General features: G+C 45.9%; 1 protein-coding gene across 2 annotated transcripts in view; it reads right to left on the reverse strand.

Annotated features, from left to right (window-relative positions):
* Nucleotides 1-20,189, reverse strand: part of EPB41L2 (erythrocyte membrane protein band 4.1 like 2) — a 192,536-nt gene extending 172,347 nt beyond the window's left edge. The window contains exon 1 of one of the 2 annotated variants that reach the window (XM_077902897.1): nt 20,055-20,189. The gene's annotated coding sequence lies outside the window, so the exon portion shown is untranslated. The remainder of the gene's footprint in view (nt 1-20,054) is intronic. The other variant, XM_077902919.1, reaches the window with a different exon arrangement.
* Between the last annotated feature and the right edge of the window lie 3,140 nt (nt 20,190-23,329).

The raw sequence follows: 23,329 nt of genomic DNA on the forward strand, positions 1-23,329 counted from the left end.
GTATTTCTCCTACAAGAGACACCAAGCCTTTATGGTGTTATAGGGACAATCCAGTATAGATTTCAATTGCACTAATTCACAATTCATTAATATCATGAATGGGGAAAAAAACAAATCAGATTCTTCCAGTAGCTGTTGCCATCTGGAAAATTTACAGAATGAACTTTATTACTACCTATGATGATACTTAGTTTCTACAGTTAAAGCAACTTCACATATTTTTTAAAGTCTTGGCCTTTGGGGGAAAAAAATGATGGTCTTCTTCTAGATTCTAAAAATGATCTTATGAGATTATCTTATAAACTAACCATGTCTATCCCTGAAAAGGAATACTTCTAAGTAAAAGACAGTATCATCTTTTATTTACTCCAAAACTTAACTCAATGATGAATACAGAATTCCATAGTACTTCTTTCTAAGAGAAGAAATGGTTTTTCAAGACACAATATTTTGTTTTTATTAGCATAGTATGCAGCTGTATTATTTGTACTTCTGCCCAATATTCAGTAAATGTTCAAAGTATTTAAAAACTGGCAATTTGTATGTAATACTTAACAAAAGAGGCATGTGAGAGACTACTGAGGGCATAACAATAAAACTGAACCAAATTTATTCTGGAAAAGAACATCTACTAAACTAAAAAGAATGATTGCTCAGGGGGCGACCATCCTCCACATTAAACTCTATAATGGGAAAAGTCAATTTAGAAAAGGAACATGTTTTTTAAGATGTCAGACTGTAACTTCCCAGAGGTTTCGAAGCATGACGTAAATCTTACGATGTCCAAAACAGATCTTCACAAATCCAGTTATACACGTAAACTCCTGGTGAAACTTCATCTGTTTACCCAAATCAGAGGAAATAAGGGTGTCTGCACGAAGGAGGCAGCAGCTTATGGATCCAGCATTACGAGGCTGACCCTCCCCATGGGGAATGCTTAGCTGCATTACGTTGTCGGAATAAATGGCAAAGGTTAGGATACAAACCCCTTCTCATTTCCTGAGGATGGACTTTGTAACTGTGAAATATGTTGAAACCCTTGCTTTTCCAAATTTACAGTCCTTTAACCCATGGCCCAGGAAGCAGACTATGAGAACAGGAAGAAAGTAGTAAAGATGTTGTTCACGACAAAATCTGACAGCATTCACTCGTGAAACATTTTGTTCTGGGGCACCTGGCTGGCTCAGTCTTCTAGAAGAGCACGTGACTCTTGATCTCAGGGTTATGGGTTTGAGCCACACTGGATGTAGAGATTACTTAAACTTAAAAGATAGAAAATATTTGTTCCAATAAAAACCAAAGAGTAAAACAACTGTATAGATAGTAAAAAAAATCATAGAACATAAAATGAGAAAAAACCTTAGCGATCACTAACTTCACCCTGCTTTCCTATATGTTGATGAATTAGGACTTTGGTATCAAGGTTTCACTCTGCTCTGTGGCAATTTTCTGTAACACAGATGCTTCTTTGGGGCTATGGCTAATAAAGATTTGACCCTGTTCTCCAAAGGAAATTTACTGCCTTTAAAGAAACACATTCCTCGCTTTCAGAGTCTGATAGGATCATGTCAAAATGACTTAGGTGCCTATTTGAAAGGGCTCCCATTGGCCAAAGTGGGGACAATTTGAACAGTAAAAGAATGATTGAACTGAGTGCACCCGATTGAAATACGATGAATATATAAAAATCCACAAGCCAATAATGACACTTAAAAAAGAGAAAGACAAAAAACATGAAATAACAACACTAATGGCTTACTCTGAAATATGGTAAAAGGAAAAATTTTATCCTGTACTTCAAATAAAAATTGTATTTCACAGTAATCAAATAGCTCACATTGAAGAAGGAAAGCTATTTCTCGGGACGCTTGGGTGGCTCAGTGATTGAGCATCTGCCTTTGGCTCTGGGATCGAGTCCCACATCAGGCTTCCTACCTGAAGCCTGCTTCTCCCTCTGCCTATGTCTCTGTCTCTCTCTCATATATAAATAAATAAAATCTTTAAAAAAAAAAAAGCTATTTCACACAGAAAAATTGCAAGTTTGTAAAGCTGAAAGAATGATAAAACTTGAAAATCCCATTTTAACGTACAATGTACGCATACAACTGTACCCTTAAAAATGGTTAAGATGTTTAATGTTATGTGTATTTGATCACAACTCTTTTTTTAAATCCCATTTTATGATCACACTGCCACCCACCAATGAGATAATTGATTCAGGTGAGAGTCACCAATGGATACTAACATTATTTAGATGAAAGAAATGATAAGGAAATTGATGTTTATGTGGTGCCAAAGTCTCACTCCTCCCAGATTATATGATATTTTCAAGGGAAAAATATAATTTCATAATGAGAAGATCAATCATTATTTTAATCTTAGCTACAGTAATAGTGCAAAAACATGAGATGGCCCTGATAAGATGTAATAGGAAACATACAACTTGGCTATTAAATACTCTTACCAAAGATGTTTATTCTCAATTAACCAAACCTATAGCTCTAAATTTTACTTCACATTAAATAAAGAACACAGGAGACCACCCTGAATACCAGCACATGGAGACAATCTTCAGACAAAGAGTCTGAAGAAAGAGTCAAGAAGAAACAGTCTACTAGACACGGGGCCTCTCCAACAGGAGAGTGATCTCTCTCCAACAGGTCACTGACATGCAAATACAGTGAAAAGCAATGGAATGAGGATCATTTTAGATTACAAGACACTTAAGTGACAAAGGCAATAACCAAATGCAGTATGTGCTCCTTGAGATAGGATCCTGGTTTGATAAATAGAGGATGTCACAGGAATTATTACAGAGATTTTAAATATAGAGTGGATATTAGGTAGTATTTGAGAATTATTGTCAACTGATTGTTATACATAAGAACACTGTTCTGGGGGCACCTGGGTGGCTCAGTCGGTGAAGCGTCTGCCTTTGGCTCTGGTCATGATCTCGGGATCCTGGGATCAAGCCCCACATCAGGGGCTTCAGTGAGGAGCTCGGTGCTCGGTGAGGAGCCTGCTTCTCCCTCGCCCTCTGTGATCTCTCCTGCTCTCACTCTCTCTCTCAAGTAAATAAAAGTAAAATATATACACACATATATACGTATGTCCATATTCTTTTTACAAATACATAATAAAGAAATTGGGATGAGATGTCATGAGTTCCATAATTTATTGTAAATTACTTCAGAGAAAAAAATATATGGTAAAATGTCAATAAAATGAAAAAAGTATGTAGGCAATGGTCATCAACGGCTACCAAACACGAGGCAGAGGCTTGATGGGAAATTTACAATAGACCAAGCTGACTGACGACAACACCTGAATCCACTGATCACCCTTCATCCCAAGAGCACAGCCACCATACATGGGGGTCCTGAAGTGCAGTAGGAAATAAACACGAACTACAATGAAGAATTCCCCAAACCATCACCACCATCAGAATCAACCTTGAATCTGATTAGGCCCCGGATCTGCCCACCAATTTAAGAGAACATTCACATAAGAGAAACATATTAACCACTACCAAAGGGATATAATCAACAAAATCCAAAATGTGGGATATTCTAAAGAAACTGAAAGAAAAGGAGAAACTATATAGTAAGTTATTTAATAGACGTATCAGCCAAATGAAATGTAGACCTCATTTGGGTCCTGACTTGAACAAACCAACCAGAAAGATATTTATGAAACAAATGAACATATGAACACTCACAAATATTTGCTATTAAGGAAATATTAAACTTCTAGACCTGACAATGGATTTGTGGTTTTGTTTTTTTATAAATGCGTATCTACTACAGACATATAAAAAACTATTTACAAAAAAAAAAAAAAAAAACTATTTACAAGGACTTGCTCTAAAACCATCCAGCAAGGGGCACCTGGGTGGCTCAGTCAGCTAAGCCTCTGCCTCGGGCTCAGGTCACAGTCTCAGGGTCCTGGGATGGAGCCCTCCCCTTCTGCCCCCCACTCCCCACTCTCCACCCCTGCTCATGTGTGCATGCACATTCTCTTTATTTATTAAATAAATAAAAAGCAATTTAAAAATAAAACTAATACCATCCAGTAAGGTACAGGGTAGGGAGACAGGCGTTGGTGGCCCTTAGATGACACCAAACTGACCATGTTAATAATTAGCTACAAGATGGGTTCATGGAGATTCATTATTCTATGTTTATCATATAGGTTCCATTATAAAAATTTTTTAAAAAGAAAGCACAGAATGAAGTGTAAGCAAAGCACCTTCACGTAACCAAAGCGTCTTCTTCACCTACTACCTAACATAACAAATACCAACTAAAGTAAGAGAAGATCTAGCAAAAGATTTACCAACACTGACAAGAGAAAGGAAAAGTGTGCCTGGCCTGTGCCGCAGGCCTCCCGGCCAGGGAAGACAGGGACGGGCGAGCTGGATGGGGCAGAACCCGGACCCACCCCTTAGGAGGTGGACTAAACACGACGGGGAAAGCAGGTGGGGGCACTCGGTGGAAGTTACAGATCTTCTCACCTTGCTCATCTGAAGTTGGTCATGATAAAAAGTGATCACCACAGAACACACTGACTTGATTTTCCACACCTCCTGGTTGCTTGCTGACCTGCCATCTTCCCACCCACCCTGACCCTCTACCTGCAGCCCCCAGGGGCCGGGGGGGGGGGGGGGGGAGGCGGGGGCGGGCACTAGCACCAGCAGTACTCGCTTACTGGGTGGGAAATCTAACTAGCAAAACCGAAATGTTTCCACATTGTGCTAGAAAAATCCAGACTGATTTTACTGTAAAATGTCTCACTTTAACTGAAAACCTGATTTGTGGTCTGTAGAAATTACTGAGGCATCTGCTCTTTCCCGTTCTTTTTTGGAAAGGAAGCTAGACTAGAAACTCTTGTGTAATTTGTATTTGGATGTGGTGTTTGCAGAGGATAATAATCTTCCCAAATTCCTAAGTAGTTCCATCTGTTTTTATGGGAAATTTGGCTTAGAATGACTTGAGAAAATGAAGAACTAAGTAAGAAATCCAATCGCCTTTACAATTAGTCTTAGTATACTCTTTGAGTGGTTTTAAGAAATAACCAAAGAAATATTCACAGCAAAAAAAATTTTTTAACTGAACCTAAAGCTGATAAAAAGCGTCTATGAAACCATCAATTTACAAAACAGAGGCAGGTTAAAACTATGCCACACGGATAAAATTAGCAAAATAAAAATTGTAGGAATGATAAAAGACAATCCAATTTCTTCAAAAAAATAAATTACAAGGAAATATATAGTTTTGGTTTTTTTTTTAATTTTTATTTATTTATGATAGTCACAGAGAGAGAGAGAGAGAGAGAGAGAGAGAGAGGCAGAGACACAGGCAGAGGGAGAAGCAGGCTCCATGCACCGGGAGCCCGACGTGGGATTCGATCCCGGGTCTCCAGGATCGCGCCCTGGGCCAAAGGCAGGCACTAAACCGCTGCGCCACCCAGGGATCCCCTACAAGGAAATATAAAAGAGAGACAGAACCTATAAAGAGAATCACTACTCCACAATATGTGCACCTAATTTGAATCGTATTCCAAAAAACCTGAAAGAAAACAGAAACAAATTGGAAACTGAACAGAGTGAATATTTGATGATACTAAAGATTAACTATTAATTTGTTTATGTGTAATAATAGTATTGTAATTTTTTTTCAAGAATCTTAGCTTTTAGAAATATCTATTGAGGGGTACCTTGCTGGCTCAGTTAGAGGAGTATGCGACGCCTGACCTTGGAGTCATGAGCTCGACCCCATGTTGGGTATAGAGATTACTTACAATAAAAAGTTTTAAAAAGAAAGATATTTTGAATATAAGTAGATGAAACAAAAAGATGCCTAGGATTTGCTTCAAAATAATCCTGTCAGGGTGAAGTGAACAGGGATGTAGATAAAGGCTGGCTACCAGCTGATCGCTGTTAAAGTTAGGTGATGACCCTTCATGGGGAGGATCATCGTACTATTCAATTTGCTACATATTTAAAACTTTCCAAATAAAGCTGCTTCATTTAAAAAAAATTAAAAAGGAAATAACAAAGTTAGCTTATGAATTTTTCAAATTAACTTCTAAAAATTTTAATATCTAAAATAGAACAGTGAGACATTTTGTACCTAAAGTAGCATATTAACAAATATATTTAGAATTAGTACTTCTCATCTTGAAATCACTTTAATCACCTTAAAATTTCAGCAAGTCACAAAATGAGAATCATAAAATCTTAACACGTGGTGGCCCCAAAGTCCCACCTCCCACGCAGTGAATCATCCTCCCACCTCCCAACAGACAATTACCAGCCTCTGGCAGAGGTCCTCCAAACCCTGGGAAAGTCACTCCATTCTCTGCCCACACCAACTGTCAAAAAGTTCCTCTTCTCCCAAAAAGGAAACTCCCTTTCTCCAGATCTGGTTTACGCCTGGGAAAAAGGGTTTTCCAACCGGTCACCGTCCATTTGTGAGGTGTGAAGTCAAGTTAGTGCCTTGCTGACTGGCATCTCTATCACTGTCATGATGCAAAAAAGAAAATCTCAGAGCTAAGGACAGAACCGCAGGCAACAGGGAAAAGCTGATAGTCAGAGGAAAGGAAGTCTTCAGAGAAGAGGAGGAGTAGAACAGAAGCACTGCAAGGGGTCAGGGGGGAATTTCAAGATGGTCAAAAATAAAACAGGAGGGGACAGTACTCCACAGACTTGACCCCGGGGCCATCGTTACCCGGTGAGAGGAACTTCAGGGTACTGCTGGGGCGCAAGTCAACGCGCTCTTTGCTGGGGAATACGGAGCCATCTACTACCTCTTAATACATCTTCACTCTGGAAAGAAGGCCAACACTGCTGTGTCCTAGAACTCTTTCAAGGAGCTTATAATTCAGCAGACTTAACTTTCATTTCAAAAAAATTTCATCCTATTTCAACCGGTTTTGTAGCCATCGAGACAAGCCGCATCAGCTTGCTAGGCTTCCCTACGAGCGTCCCTGGCGTCTGTCCATCCATCCTGTCAGCAGTCCCCGTTGGTCATAATAAAAATCACTGGCAAGAAATATCTTAGATGACCAAGATTAAAATTTCAGTAATAATCACCACCACAGAGTTCCCACAAATGAACAGCATACTCCCAAAACTGCCATGGGGATACCATGAAAGCTTTAGCCAATGTTCTGCCCAAGCCTGTCTGTGTCGCTCCTCTACACAAGGGCCCTGGGAGCGACCCTCCGCAGGGCCCAAGGGCCCAGCCAGACACCGTATACGGATCCGGACTTAATTCAGGGCGCCTGACCCATTTAAGAGAAGGACACAGGAAGCACCCTTATTTCCCCAGTGTCACACCCAGCAACTGGTTGAAGCGGGATTTGGGGCTGCAACAATATCCTTTCCACCCTCCGCTCCTTTCAGGAAAAAAGGAAGGGAGATAAACTATCAGGTACCTGGTTGCTTAAAATTCCCATCCCCAAGGACCCGGGACAAACTCCCCCAAGCCTGTCTCCTGGGGACAGCTCAGGGACAGCGGAGCTCCGACACCCCTGACGGCACGAGGCAAAACTCCCAATGGTCAGCGGCACCTGGAACCTCCAACCTGGGCAGCCACTCTGCGACCTGTCACGCTGCAGATGGACGCGACGTCCCACTTATAAAGCGGCGACGGAGAGCAAGGCAGGCGGCAGCCACCCCTGCCCAGATCTGCGCTCGCCCCCCTCCTGCCCAGCTTCCCAGCGAGGGACCGGGCCTGGAACCCCCCCAACTGCCGTCCAACTTCTGAATGAAACTGCCCCTCACTCTTCCGACAGGTAACCCAGGACAGTACCTACCTCGCAGGGTTACTGCAAGGGGACAACGAACAAACTAAGCAGCAGAACAGTACTGGACACAGACGAAGTACTCGATGAATGTGACCCGTTATTACCAATACTTTCTAATTCACCATGTGATACCTTTACAAAGAAAATACACTATGATTCAATAAAGCACAGATTAAAATAATTCAGTATATAATGACCTCCCAAAGAAAACATACTAAACTATATTTTAATTTAAAGTAAGAATCAGGGATCCCTGGGTGGCACAGCGGTTTAGTGCCTGCCTTTGGCCCAGGGCGCAATCCTGGAGACCCGGGATCGAATCCTACATCGGGCTCCCGGTGTATGGAGCCTGCTTCTCCCTCTGCCTGTGTCTCTGCCTCTCTCTCTCTCTCTCTCTCTCTCTCTCTCTCTCTGTGACTATCATAAATTAAATAAATAAATAAAATAAAGTAAAAATCAGGAGTGCCTGCGTGGCTCCGTCCATTATCTTGATCTTGGCTCAGGTCATGATCTCAGGGTCATGAAATCGAGCCACTCGTTGGGCTCCGTGCTGGGCATGGAGCCTGCTTAAAACTCTCTCTCCCCCTCTGCCTCTCCTTGCTCATGCACTCTTTCTCTCTCTAAAAATGAATGAATGAATGAATGAATGAACGAAATTTAATAAATAAATAAAAGTAAAATTTAAAATAAACTACCTCTCACATAAAAATCCTGCCTTTAGGGGCACCTGGGTGGCTCCGTCAGTTAGGGGTCTCCTCAGCTCCGGGGTCCTGGGATCAAGCCCCACATCAGGTTCCTTGCTCAGCGGGGAGCCTGCTTCTCCTGCTCCCCCCACCACTTGTGCTCTCTGTTGCTATTTCTGTGTCTCTCTCCCTCAAATAAAATAAAATCTTTTCAAAAAATTCTGCCTTTATTAATTGGGAAACACATTTCAACTACTAAGTGATTGTCAGCTTCAGCTATAATGCCAACTTTTTGATTTATAAACTAACATATGACCAATGTTTGAAGCATGCACTTTCCCCTCTATAAAGCCAGACAGACCATACACATGGCAGGTTGATCTGATTTTACAGTAACTGTGTAGTCCCATTAAAATCCAGTCAGCTGAAAAAAAATGTTTCGCCTGGTCTACTTCCAACATATTGCCAACAAAACCATGCTAAGCAAAAGAAGAATGAAAGAGAGAAAGGGAGTGTGGGAGGGAAGAAAGGAGAAAAAAGGAAAATTGGAAATCATTAAAGTCTTTAAAGTCATTAAAGTAAATGTAGGAGCAATGGGGAAAAAAAACATACAGAACAGCAACAGTACCTTGAGAATATACTAGACTCTGAAGATCAGCTCTGATTTGGTTTAGAAAGTATTAGGTTTTTTTTTTTAGCACTGGCTAGAGTATTTCCTATGTCCACAAGCTACGTTTAGATGAAACTTTCTCTGATCAAAACCACAGTCAGAAATTTATTCCAAAAACATGACCTAAGTCGCAAATGAACTCATCTCTGTGACTCTACACAAGCAGTAATGGACATCAATTTTATTTTGGAGACTAGAATGCACGTGCCAAAAAGAAGGGGCAGGAGGAAATATCTATATACAAATGAAATTATATGATGTCTAGAATTTGCTTCATAATCATCCTCGGAGGAGGGTAGTGTCAGGAGTGGAAGGGAAGTGTTGATGAGATACGACTGCTATGTCCTGGTAATTATCAAAGCTGGGTGAGGGTACCCGGGGTTCACTACACTAGTGTTCTCTCTACATCTGAATGTATCTTCAACTTCCCGTAATAAAAAGTTTAAAAAGAGAGACACTCTTCTGTAACTAACGATGGTATATTCCTTCTGCCAAAAAGCGTTTCAATAAATAGATGCATTAAAAACATGACTTTAAAAAACTCCAACAACAACAAAAAAAGTCCCGGAAAAAAGGCCACGTTATCTCTCACTGCTATCGTGTGGGCTGCACAGAGCAAGCAACACAGAGATCACAGATCCATAAAATGCTCTAAAATCTACCCTCGAGTCTTTCCATTTAAACTTGCGGCACGGGGACGAAAGTGAACTGGCCCCAGCTAGGAGAAAAGCTAGAGGCACATCTGCACGACACATGCTGCCCACATCTACGGCTCCTCGCCGGGGAGCTGCAAAGTTAAGAATATCTGCAACATACCTTTATTTTCCTGCTGCAGGTGGGGGAGGGAGAGGGACAAATGTATTCATATTCTCATACGTGTATAACTTAAAACAGACAATCTTGGCATTACAGAAATTAAGACACAGGCTTTACTGATGTTGATTTTAATGGCTGAGATCCAAAAACAGTTCTGGTTACAAGCTTATGGATAAACTCTTGATTCCTCTGTCAGTAGACAGACCCAACTCATTTCTTGACATTTTAACCTTTCCCATACACAATTTGTATTCATTTTATTAAGAAAAATGAGTTTTCCTTTCTCCCTTTAAGAGAAGTGGATTAAAGAAAACTTTTCAAGGGAGGTGTTCACTTAGCAGCTTTCCTACCAGAGTCCAAGAGCAATTAAACAGAGCATACTGGGGAAAAGGGAAAGATTATCATGGTGCAAGTGGGCTCCCAGAATGAAGGCTGAATGTGCACCGCCGTCTAGCAGATGACCCTGCCACACTAGCTTTTCAAATCCTAGTGAAGGCATTTGGCACCATTTCCTAATAATCCCATAGGACTTCTACTTCCTTGTTTTTTCAACAGTATCTCAAAACGTTGACACATTTATTGAACTATTTTTGGAAGACCCAGCTTTGTCTACCTTCAGGGCTCAAGATACAAATAGATGAGAGCTACAGGACAGATCTCTAGCTACAGAACTTGGCAGGCTTCCTGTGTTCTCCAAGAAAAATTCAATTGGCAACTCCATCAGCAGCAGAGAAGCACAGAGCAGAGGGGACAACTGGACACAAGCAGGCCTTGGCTGTGCCTGACGCTCCCTTAGGAAACCGAATGACTGGTAAGTTTAACCTCTTCCTGACCCGCTTTTATCTGTCGGACACACGGTATGAAATGTATTTTAAGAATCAAATGAGAAAAGTGATTTACTTTGAAAAGATTAAAACGAAACTTTGCAAATTAAAACCATATTTAATAGAAAAGAAAACCATGAGAAGTCTAAGCTGCAATCACCACATAACGGTTTTTATGATGTTATCTACTAGGAGAAAGAAAAAAATCTATTAATGACCTTGATAGAAAATGATATTTTGGGTACGCCTGGGTGGCTCAGTGGTTCAGCATCTGCCTTTGGCTCAGAGTGTGATCCCAGGGCCCCAGGATCAAGTCCCACATCGGGCTCCCTGCATGGAGCCTGCTTCTCCCTCTGCTTGTGTCTCTGCCTCTCTCTGTGTCTCTCATGAATAAATAAAAATTTCAACAAAAAAAATGATATTTTGAACATATGCACCATTTCTCAAACTTCACTCACATAACAACTTTATATTTTTTGCCAAATCCAAACACTGTCACTGTATTTTTTACTTTATATTTAACCTTTAAATCAAGTTACAAAAATACCTACTTCATTTTAGCCTTATACTATGTTAATACCAATGAAATCATAGGTTTGAGGCACTTGTCTATTTTTCTGATGTACACTGACATGTATATTTAACCAGTAAGAGAGAAAGATTCATCTGTGTACCACCTTAACTCATTTTAACACACACCACACTTTCGGAAAATATATCCTGGTCTACTGCCTGCAACATCTTCTACAATAAGGAACAGAGTATTTGAATTTATAAATCTGTAAAACCCACCAAAGAGTTTAACCTACACTAACCACACGCACGTATGAGTCTTTGGGTCTTTGGGAGCTTCCTCGGACCTCACAGCCAATACCTTATCAGAACCCCATTTCTGTTGCCCTAAACTCCATACACAAAAAATCCCTAGTATGTATATCTTCACGAGTGTAATTCCCATTCCCTATTCATGCCCTAGTAACCAAATTTTTTACCCTAAAAGTATTTAACACAATCCACAGGAGTTCAGAGTTTCCTCTAATCATGGAATCAATATTCAAAGAATATTTAATATATGTGTATGCAAATCACATATCAATCTGAAGATAAATGAAGGTATTCAGGACGCTCTAAAATAAGGTTGCCATTTCTGAAACATAGTCACCAAACTTTTACTGTGTATTTTTAAATCTAATTCAAGTATGTATTGTAAGATTTATAAACATCTGTACTGAACTAATCCATGAAACTATCACAAGAAAAAAAATAATACATTTGCCGAAGTCTTCCTAGGAAGCAGCACCTTTCCGTTCAGACATATCAGTCGTCAACTCCCACCCACCCTAGATGTTGGCTCAATCACCTGACTTTCTCTCTCTCTTCACATGTATATATACACATATCTATGATATATACATATGTTATATACATGATATTATATTTACATAATATTTTTATATATATAAAAATACATATATAAAGTTCAACTCAGTATCTGGCATAAAAAAAAAAAGGACCATTTTACTATGGCTGCAGTCCTTACCAAACTGTGACTACCACAGTAATCTTGGGGATTTTATTTTTATCAATTCAAAACCCTAAATCAGTGGACTGAACATGAGTTAATTTCTGCTCCCTCCCAAAACCACACCAAAATGACAGTAAGGAAAAAAATTTTTAAAGGGGAGGGACAAAAAAAAAAAAAAGGAGGGGACAGGCCAGCAGATGAGATATATCAACAGAATTTTAGAAGATGGAAAACAGATGTACAAAGTAACTGACTTAGCAAAGCAGAGGAAGCCAAAGCTGAATCCCTGTTCTGGTGGAGGCCTCCAAGAAGCAAACTGAGCCCTGGGAGAGGCCCCAGGAGCCTAGGAAGTAGAGGTTCCAGAGGCCACAGAGTGCGAGGGGAGAGACAGAGCTGAAAACAGCACATGGAGCACTCCTGAAACTCTTCCTTCTCCCTCCCTCTCTCTGAACTTTGCAGCCAAAAGACAAGAGGTTCATTCTCTAGAGCAGTTGAAGGAAGTCTCCAGGCTGAGGGAATCCAGACACAGAGGGCAGATGTGGGGGGAACACAGAAAACAAGGAGGCCCTACTACTCGGGCAACATGTATTCACCAAGTGCAAAATAGACAAAAATATTTGCCTTCTTGCAGTTTACACTGAGGTGATAATAATACATACTATGAAAGAAAAGAAAGAAAGAGAGAAAAGGAAAAGGAAAGAAAAGAGAAAAGAAAAGAAAGAAAGATTGAAGGCATACTAGGGTTTTAGGTGTGCAAGCAGGGTTGTAGTTTCAAATAAATGATCATGGGAAACAAAGATCTGAAGGAGTTAAGGGAGTAAGCTATGCAGGTATCTGCTGGAAGAGCATTCCAGAGGGGAAGCAAGTGCAAAGGGCCATAAGTAGAGTAAGATTGGAGACACTACACACATGGAAAAACCAAGGACATTACCAGAAAGAAAATTCAGTGACCATGGAGCAGCGTTGAAAACAGGAAAACAAAAAAATTCAGCAGAGAGGTTAGAAGAAAGCAAAAACCAAACAAAAAAAATAAAGGGATGGTATGAGAGGGAAAAAAAAAAAACACTAATAAAATTGGAGAGTCAATCTAGAAAATTTAATCTAAATAACAGAAGTTTCAGAAACACCAGAGAACACAGAGGGAGAAATTATCATAGAGGAAGATTTCAGGAAGACACAAGTTTCCAACCTGGAAGAGCCCACTGAGCTCAGCACAATGAGTGAAAAACCTCCCATACCCAAGGCACACCATCATGAAATTTCAAAACACCAAGTTCAAAGAGAAAATCCTAAAAACTCCTAAGAAGAGCAAACCAGCCACACCCACAGAGGCAAACATTAGAGTTGCAGGGCTCCTGCCCACCAGCACTGGCAAGCCAGATCACAACAGAATCATGCCTGAAAAAGTCAAAAGAATAAGCAGTCACTAAGTTGGAATTCTATACCCAGCCAAACTATAAAAGCATTCACCGTAAGAGCACAAAAAGGCATTTCAGGGGTGCCTGGCTGGCTCAGTCAGTAGTGCATGCAACTCTTGATCTCAGGGTCATGAGTTCAAGCCCCACAGTGGGCATGGAGCCTACTTGGGGAAAAAAAAAAAAACGCATTTAAGAGTGGAAAAAAGCTGCTTCAAGACATGCATGCAAGTTTTCAAAAAATTCACCTTCCATTAGCACTTTCTTGGAAATTGCTGGAGGATATAGTTAAAGTAAGAGTTAAGAAAGAGACAGAGAGCCCAGTAACCTGGGAGCCCAGAAAGAAAGGCAAAGGGAATTCCCAGAATACAGCTGCACAGGAGCCCCAGAAGTAAACCAGTCCAGCAGGATGGAGGTTTCCTAGCCTCAAAAATAAGAACTGAACTAAAACAGTTTTTGATCTTCTGTTTCCCAAAATACTTTCCAAAACACTGCTCCCAAAAATCTCTCTCCAATACTCAGACACACGCACACACGTGCACACGTACACACAAGCACACACTTTATTAAAGTCTCAGCCTGGGACACCCGGGTGGCTCGGTGGTTGAGCGTCTGCCTTTGGCTTGGGGCGTGATCCCGGGGTCCCAGGAGCTCCCTGCATGGAGCCTGCTTCCCCCTCTGCCTATGTTTCTGCCTCTCTGTGTGTCTCTCATGAATAAATAAATAAAATATTTTAAAAATAATAAATAAATAAAGTCTCAGCCAGTTCACAAACCACACTGGGCAGTACTTTCTCACTCATCCCGCTCTATTTCAAGCATGTCTACACTAAATAATCTCCATGCTCCTTTCTGGTCCTCTAGGTGAATGAATCTAAAGGTGTAGCCTGTCTGGACAAAAAGAAAAAGAACCTAGGAATTATGGCAAAGTGCAAATTACGTTTTAATTTAATGTCTTTGAGATAGTGGGATGTGTGTTTATACTGGTAGAAACTCAAAAATATGATTAAACTCAGCACACTTGTTATCATGGTGTTAGTTCCAGCTCAACAGGAGGTCTAGAAACTTGAACTCAGGACTTACAAAAGGTGATAGGTGGTAATCAGACCTATATGAAAAATTTCCAAAATCACAATTTTCCTGGGGCTCCTGGGGGGCTCAGTCGGTCAGGTGTCCGACTCTTGGTTCCAGCTCAGGCCATGATCTCTGGGTCATGCAATCGAGCCCTGCATCAGGCTCCATGCTCAGTGTGGACTGTGCCTGAGACTCTCTCTGTGCCTCTGCCTCTGCCCCTCTCCCTGCTCATGCTGTCTTGTAAAATAAATACATAAAATCCTTTTTTAAAAAAAAATCACAGTCCACAGTCATCTTGGAATAAGGCAATCAAAAGGTACCATTCATCAGTCTTTTTGTATCTGGCAATTTCTTTCAAAGAGGTTCACAGGCCATAAAAAGAGCAAAGCAAGAGGAAACTGGCTTTTCAGTTTCGAAAAGCTTTAGTTTAGATACAATGACCCTCCCTACCTGGTCTAGACAAAATCATACGGAGAGGCAGACAAATCACCGTGGAGCCCTTTCCACACCCTCTCCTTCTTAACCTAGAAAGTACGGAAACCGTCCCCATGACCCTGAAGTTAGTCACATGTGCAAAATGTTAACTTGGCTACCTGAAACAAAACCTTACTGAAGGTATTTCTCAGAGCGAATAAAAAGAGCATTCTTATTCCTCACACATATTCCAATTACTATAAAGATAATTTAGGAGGCAACCTACAGACATGTAGACCTTCATGGCTCTAATATGCTAATTTGAAAAGATACTAATACCCAGGGCAGTATCCATGAAATGAAATTATAATTCCATTTTAAAAGTAATTGAGAATATGAAGTTAGCCCAATTTCGATCTTTAGGGGGAAAAAATCCAGAAGCAGTATATAACGTAGTACTGTTCTTATCCAAACGGTAAGTGACATCACTTTAAAAATGAGAAAACTGAGGTATGCCTGGGTGGCTGTCAGCTAAACATCTGCCTTCAGCTCAGGTCGTGATCTTGGGGTCCTGGGATCGAGCCCAGGGCGGGCTCCTTGCTCAACTCTCCCCCTGCCCCTTCACCCAACTTGTGCTAAGTAAAAAAAAAAAAAAAAAAACTTTAATGAAAAATTGAGAAAACCACTGAAATTCTCATTAAAACAAATACTATCCCAAACACTGAGTATTGAGAAAAATGATACATCAAGTATCTATCCTTCTAGACATGAAAAACACATCTCTAAGAAACCCACAGGGATGTCAATCCAACCACAAAGCGAGAGGAAACAAAATCCACCAGCGAGAAAAGCAAATCCCCTGTATGACATATGGCCTACATGACCCATATGGCCTACGTGACGCAGCTACATGAACTACCACTAGGTTCTACGCCAACTCCAACTTTCAAAGAATCTTCACAAAAAGCACCCCTAATATATTCTATAAAGGTTCAATGAATAGATTTGTCAAATGAGTTAAGCACGATGTTCTAGATCACTTCACATGCCAAATATACATCCACATCCACGTAAATACATTTGCTCTCATACAAAATGCACACACGCACTTTACAGAAAACCGTTAAAAAGCACTGGTCACCACCGCCAGCTACCTCTAGCTATGAGGACGACCGCCCGCTCCCCTTTCTGCCTTCCCTACAATCGCCCCACGACTCTACTACTTGCACCTGAGGCCAGGCTCCTGCAGCTCCCAAGAGGCCACGACCCCATCTGAGACTTGGGGGGGGGGGGGGCACACCAGCGATGCCCCCCCCCCCCCCGATTAGGGGGCTGCTTCGGGCCGAAGCATGGCATTCCCACAGGATGCTCTGTCTGGAATCTGGGGGGGTTCCTGTACAAATCTTCTATGAACTCCGACCCCCGAGGAGTCTGCAAATGTCTGGGTGTCGGGGCGGAGGGCAAGGGCTGCGCATCCATTCGCTGAGTGGAAAGGGCAGCCCTTGAGGATTCTATGAACGTGCAGGGACTCAGGGCCAAAGCCAGCAGAAACCGTGACGTCCAGCTTTTAACTCTGTAAGGGTACCTGGGGGGCACCTGGGGGTACCCGGGGGTTAGTACAGTAATTCTGAATCTGAAAAAGCAAACAGGGCCACTGGAAATGTTTCTAAATAAAGGTGGGGCGGGGGAGGTAGGCACATTTCCTTTGTTTTCTCCAAGTAAAAACCAGAGATTTTAGAAATGCAAATTTTGACTCTCCGCGATATCCGCACAAACTACTATATTGTCTTATAAAAATATGAGCAAAGCATACGCTCCCAAAAAGTCCACACACAGCTTTCGAAAAGACTACTTTGGTTCAAAAAACAAAGACAAATGCCCATAGCTTCCTGTGGAAACAGAAACAAAGTCAAATCTTCAAAAATATTTAGCATTCTACTAAATAAAATACAAACCCCACATTCCTAAATAAAACGGCAAAGATAAAACCCCTTGTAGTTCTCTGGCCACAGTAATATGAGATTGGTGATTCAGAGCAAAACCTGATGTTAAACATAACTATACAATATTACTAATTACAGAGTAATTTTACCAATAAATATTTTGGTTGAGGACTGCTTTGTCATCTTTGCAAGTATTTTTAGTTGAAAGCAAATGGCTGGGTAGTACACATGGACATGGTTATGATTTTTAAAAATCTATTTTTAAAATCTGGTGACTGGATAGGTCTTCTAAACTCGATTCTTTGGAACCGGTAATTTGGAAAGGGTAAACCACAGGAACGCTACGTTAGGAAGGAAAGGACGCGGCCGGCTCACCAACTCAGAGCAGCACAGGGTACACTGGAAGTGACCACCGGCCCAAGAGCCACCAACACGGGCACATACGTAACTGTCCTCAAAGCCAGCTCTCCAAATACAGTAAGAATTCCCTGAATTTCCTTGTTTTACGTTTGCGGTTATTTTTTGGTGGGCCTCCTTTCGGGTCCATCCCCTAAATCTGAAAATCTGCTTCTTCCTACTTGGAATTAAATTTCTGATTTTAATGTAAATACCAGCTGCATTCCTACCCAATCTAATAATACATACCCAGTTGAAATATTCCGTAACAGTTAAATTTTTTTTACATAAGTTAGCAATGATTTCACTAAAATTGTAACTTTGGTATTACTTTTAATCACTTTAAGCAATCCCCACCCAAGTTAGATACCAAGATATTCCGAGTGGAGAGCTCAACTCACCCACCTGTTTCCTCCGCAGTGTCTCTGCACAGGTGCTCTAACTACTTGGGCTGGAGGTGAAAGATGAGCGACCGCTTAGGACTTGGGCTTTCTTAAGGAAGTGTGTTTTGAAAGGAAAGAAACTGTCCCCTCGGATCAGTGCACGTAAGCAGCCTCTGGTTCTTGGCAGTCCTCCTGCACACTAGACCACTACCAGCGGGAAGTCTGCCCAGGGAGTGGGGAAGGCAGGCTAAGACCAGAGGCGCCCTAAATCCACCCCATTGTTCCCACAAGCTCCAAAGAGGAGACATCTGAGGTTTGAGGTGGTTCTCAATCTGAATTACAGGACTGGCCACCGTTGACAGGTGACACTGCCTTCGCTCTTTGCAAACTGTGTCCGTGGATGGAGGAAGCTGGGTGGTCCGGGTCACACCCCAAGACTGCCCGCAGCACCGGGACAGGGGCAGCGCCCTGGTCTCCCAGGGAACCTGCTCAGGACCTGGGAGTCCTACATCCCCGCCCCTGCGGCCAAAAAGCTGACTCAGTTTCCCTCAAGTGCTAAACCCAAAGTGAAATGAGATAGAAAGCCAAACTACACTGCGAATTCTCACAGTATTACAGACGGAGGACACTGAAATAATGCGTTCCGGTGGGAGAAGAAAACCTTGGGGGGGGGGGGGCTGAAGAATATGGACGAATAAAGGGAAGCCTCTTGGAGTCATTAAAAATATGAAAAAGCTTACATAACAGTAAAAAGAACAAGACTGCTGGCACGACGACATGCAAAAGACATTTTGGAGGCAAGAAGTTCAAGAAACAGGAAAGGACGGGATTCAAAAAAAAAAAAGTACATTTACTGCTCCGATCTGTTCACCTTCCCTCCGTCTTAGAAGCAGCGGCCGCGGTGGAAGCGACGAGGAACGGGTGGATGGAAGGATCCGCAAATTAGCGGGAGGCCCCGGAGGCCGTGCTGCAGAGTAACCGGTCTGGGCGGCAGCTCCTCTAGCCTCCCCGCAACCCTGGCCGCCGAGGAGCGGAGCCCCCGGACCCCACCCGGCACCCCCGGACCCTGCACCGCGTACTCTGCACCCCCGGACCTCGGACCGCGCACCCTGCACCCTGCACCCCGCACCGTGCACTTGCACCCCCGGACCCTGCACCGCGCACTCTGCACCCCGCACTCGTACCCCCGGACCCTGCACCGCGCACTCGCACCCCCAGACCTCGGACCGCACATCCCCGAACCTCGCACCCCGCACCCCGCAACCTGCATTTGCACCCCCGGACTCCGCACCCCGCACCGTGCACTTGCACCCCCGGACTCCGCATCCTGCACCCCGCACTCGCACCCCCGGACCCCGCACCCGCCCCCCGCCCCCCGCCGCGGCCCCGCGGGCGGACCGGCAGTAGGCGCAGAGACCCGGGCGCTGGGGGCCGCCCGCGACCTCCGGGACCGCAACAGGGCGCGCGGGGGGCGGGGAGGGACGGGGCGGGACGCGGCGCGCGTGGGGCGGCGGGACGGCGCGCGTGGGGCCCCTCGCCCAGCCCCGGCACCGCCCACGCGCGCGGCGGGCCCCAGCCGCACCCCCCCCCGCCGCCCCTCACCCCCGCGCCGAGCTCCGCGCCGAGCTCCGCTCCGGGATCCGCTCGGGCCCGCGGCCGGCCCCCGGGATGCAGCGGGATTCCTCCGCCGGCCTCCCCGCGGGCCCGGGACGCGCCGCCCCGAACCCCAGCACCTCGGGGCCCGCGCGGCTCACCGGCGCCCCCGCCCCTCCCGGCGCCGCCCCGACGTGGCCCCGACCCCGGGGAGGGAGAGGCGGGCGGGGGACCCGGGACCCGGGCCTCGGGGCGGGAGGCAGCAGTCCCGGGGCCGCCGCCCTCCCCCGGGGACGCCGTCCCGCCGCCGCTTCCTGCCCGGCTCAGCGCCCCGGCCGCGGCCTCGGGGACACTCTGGGCGGCCCGCGCTCCGCGGGGACCAGCCGCTCCGCCCGGACCCCCGGACCCCGGGACCCCCGACCCCCCCAGCCCCCCCCAGCCCCGCGGCGCCCCCAGGACTCCGACCCCCGGCCCCCGCCCGCAGCCCCGCAGCCCCGCGAGCCGCCTCACCGCGCTCCGCGCCGCCGGGGCTCGCTCCCGCGGGGCCGCTCCCGCTCCAGCCGCAGCCTCGGGGCCGCCGCGCCGCCTCCTCCGCCGCCGCGTTTCAAATTGAAATTCCCTGGCTCCGGCCGTCAGAGCCCCGGCGCCCGCCCCGCCCCTCGCGGCGGAAGCCCCGCCTGCGCCCCCGGACGCGCCCCCAGCGCGGAAACCCCCGCGGCCGCGCCACGCCCCGGCCACGCCCCGGCCACCCCCTCCGGCCGCGCCGTGCCCCCTGTGGCCACGCCCCTCCGACCTCGCCACGCCCCGGCCACGCCCCTCGGGTCGAGCCACGGCCCTCTGGCCACGCCCCCTCGACAGCGCCACGCCCCTATGGTCACGCCCCCTCCGGCCGCGCACGGCCCTCTGGCCACGCCCCCCTCGACAACACCACGGCCCTATGGTCACGCCCCTTAGGCCACGCCCCCAGGGGCGGGACTTGCCGCGGGATTCGCCGCCCCGGCCGCCGGGCACCCGCGGCTGCAAGGATGCGCTCCCCGACCGCGAGCCCCGCCGGTAAATCCCGTTTCACCAACTTTGCAAACTGCTTTCCTCGGACTGCGAGAGGCCTAAGCCGTCACTGAGCCCATGGACGCGGGCACAGGGCTCGCGGGTCCCTTTCCGCGGAGCCCGGGGAAGAGCTTTCCCGCGGGGAGCAGAAGGCCTGGGGGGGGGCGTCTCCCGCGGCCCAGGGCGTGACCCAGGGTCCCGGCATCCGGTCCGCGTCCGGCTCCTCCCTCGCTCGGCCTGGGTCTCTGCCTCTCTCTGCGTCTCATGAATAAATACATAAAAATGTTTTAAAAAGAAAGAAAATAGAACTATTTATTCTTCCTGCGGGAGGGGCTGGGGGGTTTGGGGAAACCCCACAGAGGAGGGACTTTCACGCGGAACCCAGAGCGTGAGTAGGCTTCCTCCAGGCAGCACCCTGGGAGCCCGAATTGCAGAGCAGGACAAGGCTGAGGATGCTGCAGACCTAAGGCTGTGAAAGACACACACACGATACCTCCCGGGGCCCTGCTGCTTTTCTTTTATAAAATTACACCACTTTTTCTCAGATTCTACTGATTTCATCTTTTCTGAACGTTGGCCATCAAGAGGGAGGCGCAGGGCAGGCCTCCAGGGTGTGCCAGCCGCGCACCTCTCGTTCTTGCTCCCTCCCTCCCTTAGCGAGGGCTTTAATGACGCTGCCTGGGCCAAAGTCCTCTTTTCTTTGCCAAACATAATCTTTTCTAAAACTAACAATGTCGCATGGAAGCTCGGTTACAGTCTCCAGGGGCCTGGTGCTTGTAGTCGACAAAGCTCCTTCACGTATCTTATCATTTGATCCTCCCAATAACCGTTGGGAAAGGGCAGGGCAAGTATTAACCCCAGCACATTAAAGAAAATTAAGTCGGGAAGACACACTGTTTTCTAAAGATCTGCTGGTAAGCAATAAAGGTAATAATAGCCGGGTGGCCTGGGTGGCTCAGTCGGCGAAGCACCTGCGTTTGGCCCAGGTCATGATCCCAGAGTCCGGGGATCAAGGCCCCATTCCGTCTCCTTGCTGAGCGAGGGGCCTGCTTCCCCCTCCATCTGGTGTCCCCCCTGCTTGTGTCCTCTCCTTCTCTGATGAATAAATAAATAAAATCTTTTTAAAAATAATACTAGTAGTCGCTAACACCTATTGCATGTTCCACGTACTAGATGTTGTTCTAAGCCCCTGACGTATGTGAACTCACCCGATCCTGCGTGCGCTGAGCACCCCGCTGGCCTTAATCAGAGGCACTGATATGGGGGGAAGAGCCCTGATAAGAGAGCAGCCTTGATGGGAGAAAGCCGGGGATGTCGTGAGACGATACCAACAGGAACTTTGAGGCCGATTTACAAGGAGACTAACAACAATGAAGCTTCGGGATCCCTCATTCTCACAGGCCTGAAACTAACTATATTTGTAAATTTTTTGCTTAGGAAAGAGAGTCCCTAAGGTTATATAAGCTCTAAAACCCATAAGACCTTTGTCTAGACCTGGTGAGAGCCTTTAAAAATGCTAATGCAAAATAATAACATAAGTCTAGGTGTAATCGATAAACAATAATGCCCTTCTCGTAGGAAATGATTCCTGTCCTCTGTTCTCCGCTGACGCATGGGAGTCACTTCAGGAAGCTACCTTTTAGGGGGGATACCAAGAAGCGAACTTATATCCGTGGGTGCGTAGCCTTGATAACGCGGGAGCCGGCAAGGTTTAGGCTAAAGAGATGATCAAAAAGGTCCTGGGAAGGGTGTTATCAGAGCTCTGAAGGCTCTTGTGTGGAAGAATCAGACTTTGTGGTGTCGATACAGCCTTACAACATTTCAGTGGAACGGAGCCGACTCTGTGATGACCTGCAAGGAACTGAAGGAGGAAAAATGGAATTCTGGGAGCGATAAGGAAGGGACGAACACAGATGGCTCATGGCACGGCACAGACGTCAGCAGACAACAGGTGGCATTCCAGGCGAGCGGGGAGGCCTTAACCGGGAGAGAAAAGAAGTTGGGACGGCCAAGCAGGGCAGAGTGTGAACAGGTGATATTTGGAGATGCGGGCAGTCAGCACGGGCAGGCCCACCGGGTGGGAGTTCAAAGCAGAATATTTGTCTCCAGGAAAACGGATTGATAAAAGCCAGGCTGGGTCTCCCCACTCAGAGGGACTAGAGTAACAGGGAGGGACCCACAAAGAACAGCACAGGAATCTGGACACCAGACCCGAGAGTCATCCTATCCAAATTTAGCGCCGCCGCCTCAATCTTAGGCCTTGTAAGTAGGAGGCGGCCTCGGATCTCCCCGAGCCCTCCTCACCAGCTCATCCACGCGCTCCTCAGAATCTGGATCCCACCATACGGGTGAGTCATCCTTCCATCCTCGCGCCTCTGGCTGCCAAGCCCAACCAGGTAGCAGTACTGGGCGGGCTTTGAACGAGAACCTGCCCTCGGGTCCTCTGCAGGGAGACCGCTCCGTCTTGGACGCGTGTTCCCAGGCCTGCGGCCTACGCGATAGGGACACCACGTAAGTGTCGCACGAGGCACTCCCTCCCCGGGCCAATCCTTGGAGTTTTGCACTTGTCTGTGGCTGCACAACCCCCCAGATTAGTGACAAACATTTCGTTGCTGGGATTCTTTGGGCATCGAAGCAGGCTCAACGAGACGGTGCCACTCTGCGCTGTGCGGTGTCGGCTAGAAGGGTCAACTGTGGATGAGCCATCCAAGGCGGCCTCACCCGGTCTGGCAGTTGGT

This window comes from Canis aureus, chromosome 1 (genome assembly GCF_053574225.1).
Source record: "Canis aureus isolate CA01 chromosome 1, VMU_Caureus_v.1.0, whole genome shotgun sequence".
Classification (NCBI taxonomy): domain Eukaryota; kingdom Metazoa; phylum Chordata; class Mammalia; order Carnivora; family Canidae; genus Canis; species Canis aureus.